Below are 13,187 nucleotides of genomic sequence, written 5' to 3'. Positions count from 1 at the left end.
TTTTATAAAATTTTATAGATGTTTCAAATAAAGATCTGACCAGGAAAAGGACATATTCCAAGCCAATTATGTATTTTTTTCTCTGAGTTTTAGTGCTAAATTGAACACAGGAAAAATACAATAACATGCTATCAATATTTGAAAATATACAATTCTTTAAAAATTAATACTATCTTAAATTTGTCTTATTTTGACTAGTAAATGGGAGCCAGAAGTAAGCCTTGAGCCCAGCTGGATGTGAATTCAAAACAAAAACTAATAGCTCCATTTGACTTAGCTAAATGAGAAATAACTATTTCAGTAGCATATTGAAGGTGTATGGAAAGGTGCGTGTGCATCGAAAGATGCCCAGAGATTGCTATTTGTACCCAAGACATGGTCACTAATTGTTTTTCTTTCTTTTTCTTTTTTTTTTTTATTTTATGGAGACAAAGATTCAAAGAAAGAGGAAAAGGTGACGTTACAGTGGGAAGACAATCACCCATAAACAGAATTCTCAGAAGAAATCTCCTTGCTGAAACCTTAATTTTGAACTTTCAGCCAAAACCATTAAGAAAATAAAACAAAACCCATGCACAATTACTTTGTCCCTCGAATCCGCAGATTGTAGTACATTATGACATTTCTTAGCAGTACACAAAGCAATCTAAAGCCACAAAGTTTAACATTGAAGGCATAGTATTTTTTCACAGTTCCATGCACATAAATATTAATTTCACTTAACCTCAAAAGTTTACTGCTAGACCTTGAGACCTCCTGATCTGAATACTATTATATTAGTCTGATTTTGACATTTTTTAAACTTATTTAAAGTATATTACATAGTTGACACAATTGATGATAGTACATTTGTTTCTGGAAGAACAAAGGCAAAGTTATTAAAAAATAGAAAGACTACTGAGATGGAAGAGAAAAAAGGGTTCAGTAGTAAGTATATTTTTGAAAATCATTGAATTGTCAATTAACTCATTAAAGGCCCAGCAGAAGGTTTAATAAGCTTTTCTTCTTCTCTCCCTCTCTCTCTCTTTTTATTTTTAAGGATGAGTTAAAGGAGTACAGTAAAAAACGATGTTAGAGTGGCAATTGTTTGCATAGGCCCAGCGAAATTTGGGGGATATGGAAAGGAAAAGCCTTGGCCAAATACAAGGAGACCTTACCCCTGAAGTTTTCTGGCATAAGACCAACTCTAGGATCCAGGCATACTAGGTTGTCCAACCCAAGTCACTGTCTGTAGTGCCAATACACTTTTTTTTTTCTCACACAATTATTGTTGTTGGTGTCAGGTTTCTGTAGTTAAAGATCCTGGAATCTGTGCATATCCTACATCTAACAGGGTGATGTGGAGCGTCCTCTAGTTTCACCTCACAATTAGAGGGCAATACAGAGAGCCCTGTCCTGAAACTAGCTCGTTGTTGTTTAGTCTTCTGGGTGTTAAGGGAAGTCTCTTTTGAGTAGATGGTGCCAGAGAAGTGGTAGGGTCTTCCCTGGTAGAGGATTGCTTCCAGATGATGTTATAGACAACCGTGGTTGTTTCGTAGATGGGATCCCTGGTTCAGGGGTGAATGAGAATGCCCATTATTCTGAGGCCTGTGCCAGGTCATTATATCAATGTTCGGGGTGTAAGGTCCCATTGCATTACAAGATTTGTGTGTTCCTATCTCTATTAGCTAAGAACTTGTTTTGTATGCACAGTATTTTCCCATTTTAAGGTGCCTATGCAAAAAAGGAACAATGCCACATGGCATTATTGGTGCATATGGGGCCGCTGGAACAAGTCCAATAATCTCCGTGACTTGGTTCTGACATCAGCTTTAAACTGAGAGACTCTTCTACCAGAATTCCTTATTGAACAGACCAATTTTTTTCATCTATTTTTTCATATGACTACATTATTAATATAAAAAGCCATGAACTACTGAAATATAAATTTAAACAAAACAATAAAAATGTATCTGACAACTTCTACTTCTTCATATATGATAAGAAGTATAAAATGATTACAAGTCAGAGAGATAGTACAGTTTCATAACGTTTGCTTTGCGTGCATATGACCCCAACGAGATGCCCAGCATAATGGTCCCTCAATTACTTCAGTGGAGTGATCCCTGAAAACAGAACCAGGAGTAAGCTTTGATCATATCGTGGTGTGATGTAAAAACGACAGAGGAAGGAATAAAGCATTGATTATTTGTCACAAACTGATTCACCAATTAACACTTTAAAACAAATAAAAATATATATATTAATCCCAGTATCTTCATTTCTGAAATTTTATTGCAAGGGTGAGTTTATGACTAGGAAGAACATTTTAGTCCAATTTGTAGACTATGTCAATTCACTCTACATCTCTCTATTCACTAATTTTCATTCTCTTTGCCTTCACTAATTCTTACTGTATCAGTCTATGTTACAATGGTGATGGATCTCTTGAACTGAAAAGAAAAAAAGAACACCGAGAAACCTCTGGAATCAAATCCTTCTTCCCTTGCCTTTCTTGGCCCATAGTTTCTCACTCATACTTTCTTGTGAGATTTTCAGCCATAGTGTATGTATTCCTAAGCTTTATTTTTGCCAGTTCCTCAACATGAAATACCATTTTACACTTATAAAATTAAACCTAAATTGGTCCTTAACTGTGACATTTATTTGTACTTCTCTCAGTGTACAAAGTATATTTTTCATGATAGAGTTATGGATTTTTATAGCCTTGACAATACACTTTATCATTTTCCTAATGAAGTAGGTAAGCAGGAATCTGTTGATCTTCTCAAGGCATGATTTCCTCTGCGATCATGATCATAGTTATAAATCTGGTAGATGTTTCATGGTGTTTCCCATAGAATTAAGCTTGATACATATTTCTTGACTAGAAATGTTAGTTAAGCAGGCATTAGACCTCCCAGTATATAGGTGGGGAAAACATTCAGCATTTGAAAATTTATACTCTACTAAGGTTTCACACCGAGAATTTTGTCCTAATTCTGAGAAGAAAATAATAAAGGCATACTTGACTTGATCATTTCTGTGAGCACAAAGTAAACAGTTTCATTGTGAAAGTCTTTGTTTGGAGCTACTGAATGTTAACAATTCATTGCAGAAATTTAATTTTCAACATCTTTTAGTAAAATAAAACTAAGGTCACTCTGTACTATTTGTTAAACAGTGGAATTTAAAGTCACGTATAATGTTAAATATTATCATCTATATAATTGATGGAATATTTGAATGACCTCACTTGATTGTTAAATATATATATATATATATCTTTCTCCATTAAATATTTTGTCCTTGTAATATTTTTCTATAAGACATCAGCTTTCAGCAGCTGCCTCTTATCAAACTAGATAAAGCTTTCAATAAAATTGAACTTGAAAAGCACAAAGATTGGGCTGAATTGCCAAAATGTAAGTAGTAGCATTAAACACATAAACAAAATGGTGAAATTAGTGTGCTGGTTTCAATATACCAGTATAAGGAAAGGTATAGTAAATGGAAAATTTAATTAAAGAAAGAAAAGTCAATAAAAATAAAGATTATATATACAAAGGGGCCAGAGTGGTGGCGCAAGGGGTAAAGCATCTGCCTTGCACACACTAGCCTAGGATGGTTCAATCCCTGGAGTTCCATATGGTCCCTCAAGCTAGGAGCGATTTCTGAGTCCACAGCCAGGAGTAACCCCTGAACGTCACAGGGTGCGGTCCCAAAAACAAACAAAAAAAGATTACATATGCAATGATATTTTAGATAGTGAACTTAATTTAAATCTTAAAAAATATCAAGCTACATATATCATCTCAGGAAATTTCTAAAATATATACATCAAAATTTTATCAATAAATATTATGTAGAAGCGCTTGTTAGTATAATAGTTCCATAAACTATTAGAAACTTACATAAGCAGGGAAAAAGTAATTTAAGAGGATATAAGGAAAAAATAATTATTGAGCATAAAACTTGAAATAACCTGATATCTACATGATTGTTTTGTATTAATTATGCTTCAACATGTGTTTAGTAATGTTGCTAAAATTTTCTGGGTCTCAAAATTGTCATTCTTATTGAAAGTGGATGTTCTCTATTTAGTCAATTTAGTCTTTTGGAAGTTAAGAAAAGACAAATGAAGGAAAAATTATATTCCTTTTCTGAGTTCATTTCTTGCTATGAGTATATTTACTCCTACTTTTTCTGATTATTGGAAAGGAAAATGGGACAAATACACAAATACATGTCAGAATTTGAGTGATGATATCTTTATGCATAATGTATCTAGATATATTCATATATGTAGGTATTACCAAGTAAATATAATGTGTACTATAAATTATAAAGTGACCATTAGATTTATATATAAGTATTTGAAGTGACATAGGTCTTTAGATTGGAACAAGTTTAGATTTTATGGTAGAATATATTAACTTTAAAGTACAAAATGTTTATTTCACATATTCAACAGTTTTTCTGCATACTGTTAGCATTTAGTATGGCTATTATTTTAAAATTTAACTTTCACAGATACTTTGTTACGTTATTTTTTCATTAGCAGTATGATATTGGACATCATTTATTATGCTTTCCGTTATCACATATTTCTTGTGCTCATATCAAATTTTTGCCAATTTTAAATGTCAATTTTGTCTTGCTGCATGTCAGAATTTTTTGTTCCTCCTAAATTATAGTTGAATTATCAATAAGTGTTTGAAAAATATGTTATTCCGTGATGTTTGACCTTCATGTTTTATTTTTATTGAGACCAATGTGAATGACAAGTCTTTTACAGTTATATTTAAGGGACATAGTGACAGTGAATTAGGGTAATTCCCACCACCAGTGTCGACCTCCCTCCCTCTCTGTTCCCAGCATGCTTCTGTTACCTCCACCCTTTGCCCCCATGATTGCCAGCTTAGCAGATCACTTTTGTGTATAACTTGATGTAGTTTGGGTCTCTTGATTTAATATTTTCTTTAAGGAGCCAGAGATCTTTATTCTTGTTACTTTTTAATTTTATCTATTTTTTATTTCCTACACCAGAAATCTTTGCCTAAGCAAACAGAACTCATTTTCTAGTATATAATTACCTAGAAGTTTATAGCATGGATGAGTGGTCAAAAATACTGTATTTTCATGTGGCAATAGATGTTTAGCAAAATTGAATGGTTCATTATTTCTTATTAAATTATCTTGGTATCTTGCTCAAAATTCAATATATTATGTATCTAAATCTAGTTCAGATTTGCTTGTTTTATTATATTGATCATTATTCACCATTTTATTAATACAAAAGTATCTAAATTATTGTAGAATTATAAAACTTAAAATTACATGATATACGTATTCTCCAACTACTCTACCACGTTTTAAAGTACTGACTCTGAGCATGTAAATCTATATGACTAATATGCAAGTGATGTTTTATTTATAGAATAGATACATTTCTTTTCACTCAACAAATTATTAGTTTAAATTACTAGTTTAATTACATCATAAAATTAAATTTATATTAAATTAATGCATTAAGTTATTATTAAATTATTACTTTTAACAGTATTTGCTATATGACAGAGTCAAAATGAATCAATTTTGAATATTCCAGATCTGAGAGTGATTTCACCTACATAGGGACATCTGAAATTACTCAACAGTGTCTTCAATTACACTCTGATAAGTAAGTGTTAAATTTCATATAAATATATCTATGTAAATATATCTATCTCAAATTAAAAACCATTGGCTTACTATAGTGTCAACCCTATTTAAAGTCATTAATGAAAATATACTATAAACAGAACTCTCAAGTGTCCTGGCATTACTTTGAGTCACTTCTTATTTTTATTACTTCAAATTGTGTGCATTTAGCCAGCCAAATTTTACAAGTTTTGTTTTTCTCAGAATAGTCTGTTTAAAGGGACCCATTAACTAGAAAATCAAGACTTAAAATTTTTAGTGATTAGGTACATATTTTTACACATAGATTTGTCTATATTCACTACTAAGAATAGGTGGAAGGAAATAAAGTACAAAAGAATATAAGTGCCTGCACAAATTTCTAAATATTAATACATAGTAATTTGCCTGAATATTACATACAGCATTTTTTCAAATGTATAAGGGTCAGAAGAAAGAAATCAGAAAACAGTTTAGTATGTGTCAATAACTTTTCCAATATTAGAATCATTTCATCTACAATATAATAAAAGTTATAAACATTGTTTCGTGTTTTGTATTTCCAGAGGATATTTAAATATTTGAGGAAATTAAACCCTATTTTGCTAGTGAATTTACTAAAAATTAATTAGTAAATTCAAAATAAAGACAAATTCAATTAATTGTTTAGTATCTCTTCTTGTTTTTGCAAACTGAAAACTATCTCAAAATTTGCTTTTTGGTATTTGCCTCACATTAAATTGCAGTGGAAAAATTATCATATTACATTTCTTCTCATTTCAAAATAAGTTGATATAATCTCTATTTCAATCCAAGATAGGATGACAGGATTCAGTTTTCTATTTGAAAAAAATAGACATGTACAATATAAGTAAAATAAATTTTTAAAGAAAGTGGGCATCTAACAATAAATTCCTCTGATCTAAGATACAAACAAGGTAAGACCAATGATCTCTTCAACTTTTCCATTCAGAAAGATTTTCAGATTATGGGACTTCATACAGGACTTGGTTGTCCTAACAAAATACAGACATGTAGGCAATTGGAGTTTGCAAAAGTGACAGAGGAGAGAGCTACCTGGAAACATTTTTATGATCACTGTTTAGAGGAAAGGTTTGGGAAAGCCTTACCATTTAAAAGGAGTAGAGTTCTCACCTAGGATTAAAATTAACACCAGCTCCAGAACCTAAATTAGACAAATTTGGGATTTATATAAAATTATAGTATAAAAAAGATCCTGCCTGGCTAATGTGAGAAAATGTGTCCTAGACTGAATGCCACTTTGGTCCTAACTAAATTATCCTAAAAGCAAAATACCAATGTAGCAGTCTTTTCTGAAGTTGTTTAACTCTATTCCAGAACAAAGCAGGAGACTATTTAAAGTAATCAAGAAAAATCTAGAATTCAGGGGCCGGGAAGGTGGCGCTAGAGGTAAGGTGTCTGCCTTACAAGCGCTAGCCAAGGAACAGACAGCGGTTCGATCCCCCAGCGTCCCATATGGTTCCCCCAAGCCAGGGGCGATTTCTGAGCACATAGCCAGGAGTAACCCCTGAGCGTCAATCGGGTGTGGCCCAAAAACCAAAAAAAAAAAAAAAAAATCTAGCATTCAACTGGGTAAAACTTAATGTGTCTCATAGCCTTTCCAAAATTACTAGGCTTAAAAAGAAGCAGAAAAATAATGAGTAGGAAAGATAATCTAAACTAATGAACTCCCAAAGTAGTCTTATCAGACAAGAATGCTAAACTATATCCTATTGTAACTGCAACATTATAACATAAAAATTTAAATAAATTTATGCAATGAGATAGATGCCAACTTAAAATTCTAGAAAAAGAACTATAGCGAGGAGAAATATTCACTGAAAAAAAAAGAAACATTTTTTAGCAAGTGGATAAAATAGTAAGCTAGAGGACGTAGTGTTAGAAGGCTAATGAAGTGATATTATAAAGTAGACTTAAAATTTAAAAATAAAAGGAGTATTGGGGAGTTATAATACGATTTCAAGCTGTCAAGATATGTCTAATGGTTTCTAAAAGACTGTACAAGGGAGAGAGAAAAAATATTTGAACAAGTCGTGAACTTTTCAAGCTGAAGAAAACTGTTCTATATAACAGGCTTACAGACTATCAAGCTCAATAAATAAAAGACATAGCATAGATATATCATAATCAAATTGTATAGAAACAATAAGGAGGAAGTTAAGTTTGAGGAGGCTGAAGGAGGAAAATCATATACAGAGAGAGTGCAGGTGAAAGATAATGTTTTCTCTTTGGAAATGAAACAAGTAGGAAGAAACCAAAGAAGTAGCAAACTGTAAAATATAGTGAAGTCTTCTTTCACCTTTCTCTGGTATTGTAATAGTGATCCTACAAACACATACACACAAACAACAAAAGTGCTATCCTGTCATAAAGAGTGAATGATAACTGTTTTTCTTCTCAGGCTACCTGATTATCTATGCAGGAAGTGCATAAAAACATTTAAGATGCCAACAGAATTTAAAGGTAATTATCCACAGAAACTCATATAATATTGGTCACATTTCTGTATATTTTCTATGAATAAATGTAAATTTAACTTTAAAGATACAATTTTTATGTCAAAATATAAAATACCAGATATTTTTGTAAGACACATAAAAATATTTCGCCAAAATTTAAGGGATATTTTGCCTAGATTTAGAGAATATGAGAGAAATCAAATGATTCCAAGTACATATATGTATTACTGATTTGGAAGACTTAAGACTGATAAATGTAAATAACAATATCCAAATTAATCTGTAGTTTAAAATCAATTTTAGTTCAAATCCAAACTGTATTTTAATAGTAGAAGTCGATAAACTTACTTTAAAAATTAATATGGAGATATAATTAATTATAATAGACAAAACAATTTTGATAAAAATCAAAGTTGTGGGACTGCTGCCATCTCATTTCAAGTATTATTATATGATTATGTATGATTATAGGGAAGAAAATATATTATTTAAGTAAAATGAGACAAAAATTTCAATGGAATCTGTTTAGAAACAGTATCATTTTATATGCATGAATAATTTGGCTTTATAAAAGTGTAAAGCAATTCAGTAAATAAAAGCTAGATTTTGCAACCATTTATACTGTAAAATGGAATATACTATAAAAAGATCATGTTCAATTTATTGCAAGATACGCAAAGTTTAACTTAAAATTGATCACAGGTTTACATGTCCACTGTAAAAGTATAAAGTTTCTAGAAGAAAATATTAGTGAAAATGGGAACCTCGAACTAGACAAAAATGTCTTAGTCATCTCATTAGCATTTCTGTTGTTATTATTGTTGTTTGGAGTATACTTAGAAGTGCTCAAGGCTTACTTTTGGTTCCACACTCAAGACTCAAGATGGCCTTGTGCCAGGAATTGATCCCTATGCTAAGACCCAGGTGTCTTCCCTGAGCATAGCTGAATGTGTCCTCCAAAAAAAAAAAAAACAAACAAAAACCTACTCATAGAAGAAATGAATGAGTAAATAATAGAAGAAACTATTTTTGAAACATATACCTGTTACAGTATTTATTTTCAGAACATATAGAATAACAAAATCTAGTAATAAAAAAGCAAATCTTTGACATTTTAAAATATTTTTTACAAAATTATTTGGATAGTATATAAGCCTGCAGTAGATGCATATTATTCATCATTAAGAAGATATAAGTTAATATTTACCAGCAGATTCATTATCATTATCACTTAGGTGATTTTCTCAGGATAAGATGTATCCATTGTATTTGGGATGTGCTTACCCCTGTGATTTGATGTCCTCCGATGTGGGAAAACTCAACAGCATAATTTGTGGTAGTAGGAGGCTATGTTTACCTGGTCCCCAATGGAAAACATAATAAGATACAACCTGAACTATTGAAAAAAAAACTCAGAACAGTTTAATAAAAATATAAAAACAAGCTATTGCGATGATATCAACACATAATGCATTTTTATATTTCAATAACTTAAAATTATCCCTAAATATTTCCTATTTTTTTTCTTTACTTTTGGGCCAAACTTGGCAGCACTTTGTTTATTCCTAGCTCGTACTCAGAAATTACTCCTGTCAGTCTCGAGGGTCCATATGGGATGACAGGGATCAAACCAGAATTGGTCAGGATCCATACCTACACCTTCTTAATACTCAAAACTTAGAATTGCTCAAGTGCCCATTAACAGGTAACTAGAAATAAAACATTGGCTATATCTATCTAAAATTAGAGAGATGGGAACTTTTATTTTATATTTGTTGATAGTTTCTTGACTATGTAAGTAAAAAAAAGCTTTCTGCATTTCTTAAATGAATACATTAATTACATACAAGTTCTATCTCTAAAAAACTGAGCATTCAAATTTTCATGAGATGAGTATTACAACTTTTATAACAGTACATTTAAGAATAGGAGCCAGAGGCCCTGGCGAGTTATTACTATGGTTAGGGTGCTTGCCCTGCACATGGCTGACCCTGATTCTATCCTTGGCACCCCATAGGGTCCCCAGAAAACCTCTAGAAGTGATTCCTGAGAAGAGAACCAGGAGGAAGACCACACAGCTGAATGTGTCTCCAAAACAAAAATAAAATCTATAACAAAACAATTTTGTAGAAGAAAAGCAATTATGCCTAATGTAAGCATAACATAATATCTAGCACAAGGGACTGGACCTGTGGCACAGACATAGGATATTAGCCCTGCACGCAGTTGACCTAGGACGGATTGTGATTCAATCCCCCGGCCAGAAGCGATTTCTGAAGGCAGAGCCAGGAGTAACTCCTGAGAGTCACCAGGTGTGGCCCCCAAAAACCCAAAAACCAAATAAATAAATAAACCCAAGAACAATCAGTGCTGGTGGGATGTGGGGAAAAAGGAACTCTCATTTGCTGTTGGGAATGCCATTTAGTTCAGCCTTTCTGGAAAACAATATGGAGATTCCTCAAAAAACTGGAACTTGAGCTCCCATATGATCCAGTTATATCACTCCTAGGGATTTACCCTACAAACACAAAACAATCCAAAAATACCTCTGCGCACCTATATTTATTGCAGCACTATTTACAATAGCCAGAATCTGAAAACAATGCAGATACCCAACAACAGATGAGTGACTAAAGAAACTGTTGTACATATACACAATGAAATACTATGCAGCTGTCAGGAAAATGAAGTCATGAAACTTTCCTATACATGATGGACATGGAAACTGTTAAGTTGAGTGAAATAAATGAGAGGGAGAGAGATAGAGACAAGTAGTCTCACTCATCTATGGGATTTAAGAAAAATGAAAGAGACAATAGAGATGTCTATTGTTGGTCCATGTATGAAGTTTACCACAAAGAGTGGTTAGTGCAATTAGAGAAATTACTGCACTAACAATAATCATGACAATAGTCCTGAGTGAGAGAAATAGAATTCCTGTTTTGAATACAGGGGGTAGAGGAGGAGGTGGTGACATTGGTGGTGTGAAGGGGGCTGTTCTTTTCTATATTGAAACCCAACTACAAACATGTTTGTAATCATGGTGCTTAAATAAATATATTATTATACAAATTAAAAATTAATTAAAAATTGCGATGAGGAAAGTCTTCTGATGGGAAATTATGCAAAACCTATGAGTGTCACCATTGTATTGGTGCAAATTTTAAAACATATCACATTGTTTATAATAATGAAGATAATAATTACATAATTTTCTTGGACAAGGTCCTTGGAATTCACTTAAAAAAGTGAGGTACTTTTTTGCTGTTACTGGAATTTAAAGGAAATGTTTCAGTAGTTTGCTCAGGAAGTACCACTTATCTTATACTTCCAAAAGCCAAAAAAATGAGTCTATTTTGAATATGATTTGCATAAACAAATATACCCCATGATTTTTTAAATTATCACATTCAATTTGACTGAAATGAACCTGACTTTACTTGGAACTGTCACATTCTGATTTATTTCTCAATTTTCCTTCCTGTTGGTGAACTGTAAAAATTCAACCGGTCCTTCAAGCCCCAGGGAATCTTTGTTTCTAAGAAACATAGTGACTGTGCTGTTGGAGGAGAGAAGGATGCAGAATACCCCACCAAGGCTGGCCCATGTGCCTGGTTTCTTTACTTTATTATACAAAGCTCTTGGTTCTACTGCAGAGCTAGAATAAACCCTAATGAATTTGTCCTAGAGAGAGTTCTTATCACAGGTTAAGTGAAAAGTCCCCAAGATAAGGAAATGCTCAAAGAACATTTGGAGTGGTGGTGGTAGGGGACCCATACCTTGCATTTCTCAAGACCAATTCTTTCTATGCCCAAGAGTGGGCCATTGGTCTTGGGAGGAATCAGTGGTTGCCTCTGTGCAGGACAAGTGACTTACCTCCTGTACTATCTCTCTATCCTTCAGTAAGTGGCCAAAGACCGGAAGAATAGATTGCCATTGATGCTAGATTCACTGAAAACACAGGTTCTTCTATGACATTAAGTCTTTAATCTTTATGTGTCTGGAAAACCAAGCTGTAGCAGAAACCCAATCATTAGCTGATTCATTTAGTCATTCAATAGATATTTGGAAGCACCTCGTCAGTGTTAGAGAGTAAGTTGAAATGTCGGTTTTAGAGATGAAACATAGCTGCTCTCCTTCACTATCAAGTAGTTTTCAATCTAGAAAGTGATATAGTAAAGGGTCACAGGCTTGAGTACAATATCTTGAATCTTCTATGTTCTAGCAATATAATCTCCTTAGGCTTATTTCTGTCGCTGTAATATATGCACAATGACACCATCTAGCTCTCTGGATGGAAGTAGGGATTAGCAAATTTAAAAACTTTGGCGATTAAAAGCCCACAAAGCTTAAAAATATTTTAGAGACTTAGTGACAGGAAAATTATTCAGTGAGCTGACACTCATTTTTCTCTTCCAGAACCTCTGGGTGTGTCCCTAGTGGCCCCCAAAACTGCTAGACTTGAACACTGAACCAGTAATCAATGCTGGACAAAACATCATCAGGATTGGACACCTTAAAAACTAAAAAAAAAAAAAAAAAGAAAACAAAACCAAGAAAATAAAAACTACTGGGGAGATTCTCCCTCTATCTAACCTCCTCTTTCCTTTACAAAAATCAAACAAGCAAAATGAAAACTAGTAAGCAAAAACAAAACAAAGAGTTTTTTTTCCAAGTAGAATAACAGTTTCATTTTTCATTCAGATTTGAATGAAAAGAATATTCCAGTTCCACGGACATTAAGTTTCAGAAATATTTGAGAAAATATTTGAGATTTCTTTGATTTCTTTGATATCTAGTAAGTGTAAGAGTATAGTTAAATAAGTATTTTAAGGTGAGTTTGCCTAAAGACAGAAATAGATGTTTGGAGTCAACATATCTAAGCTTCCTGGATTGCACTGATTGGATTATTGTCTTTAAATTGATCTTCAAACCAAATCACAGATTGTTTCCTTGGACCATTTGCTTCTTGGATTATTTCTTTCTTTAGTTCTGACCCCAAGATAGAAACTCTTGAGACTTATC

General features: G+C 32.7%; 1 non-coding gene across 1 annotated transcript; it reads left to right on the top strand.

Moving 5' to 3' along the window:
* The first annotated feature begins 9,361 nt into the window (after window positions 1-9,361).
* On the top strand, window positions 9,362-9,530 carry LOC125997848 (U1 spliceosomal RNA). The gene has a single exon (XR_007491851.1). It is a non-coding gene; the product is annotated as a U1 spliceosomal RNA (small nuclear RNA).
* The last annotated feature ends 3,657 nt before the right edge of the window (window positions 9,531-13,187 follow it).

The sequence above is a fragment of the Suncus etruscus genome, chromosome 19, assembly GCF_024139225.1.
Source record: "Suncus etruscus isolate mSunEtr1 chromosome 19, mSunEtr1.pri.cur, whole genome shotgun sequence".
Lineage (NCBI taxonomy): Eukaryota > Metazoa > Chordata > Mammalia > Eulipotyphla > Soricidae > Suncus > Suncus etruscus.
This window is presented reverse-complemented; position numbering and strand designations above follow the sequence as displayed.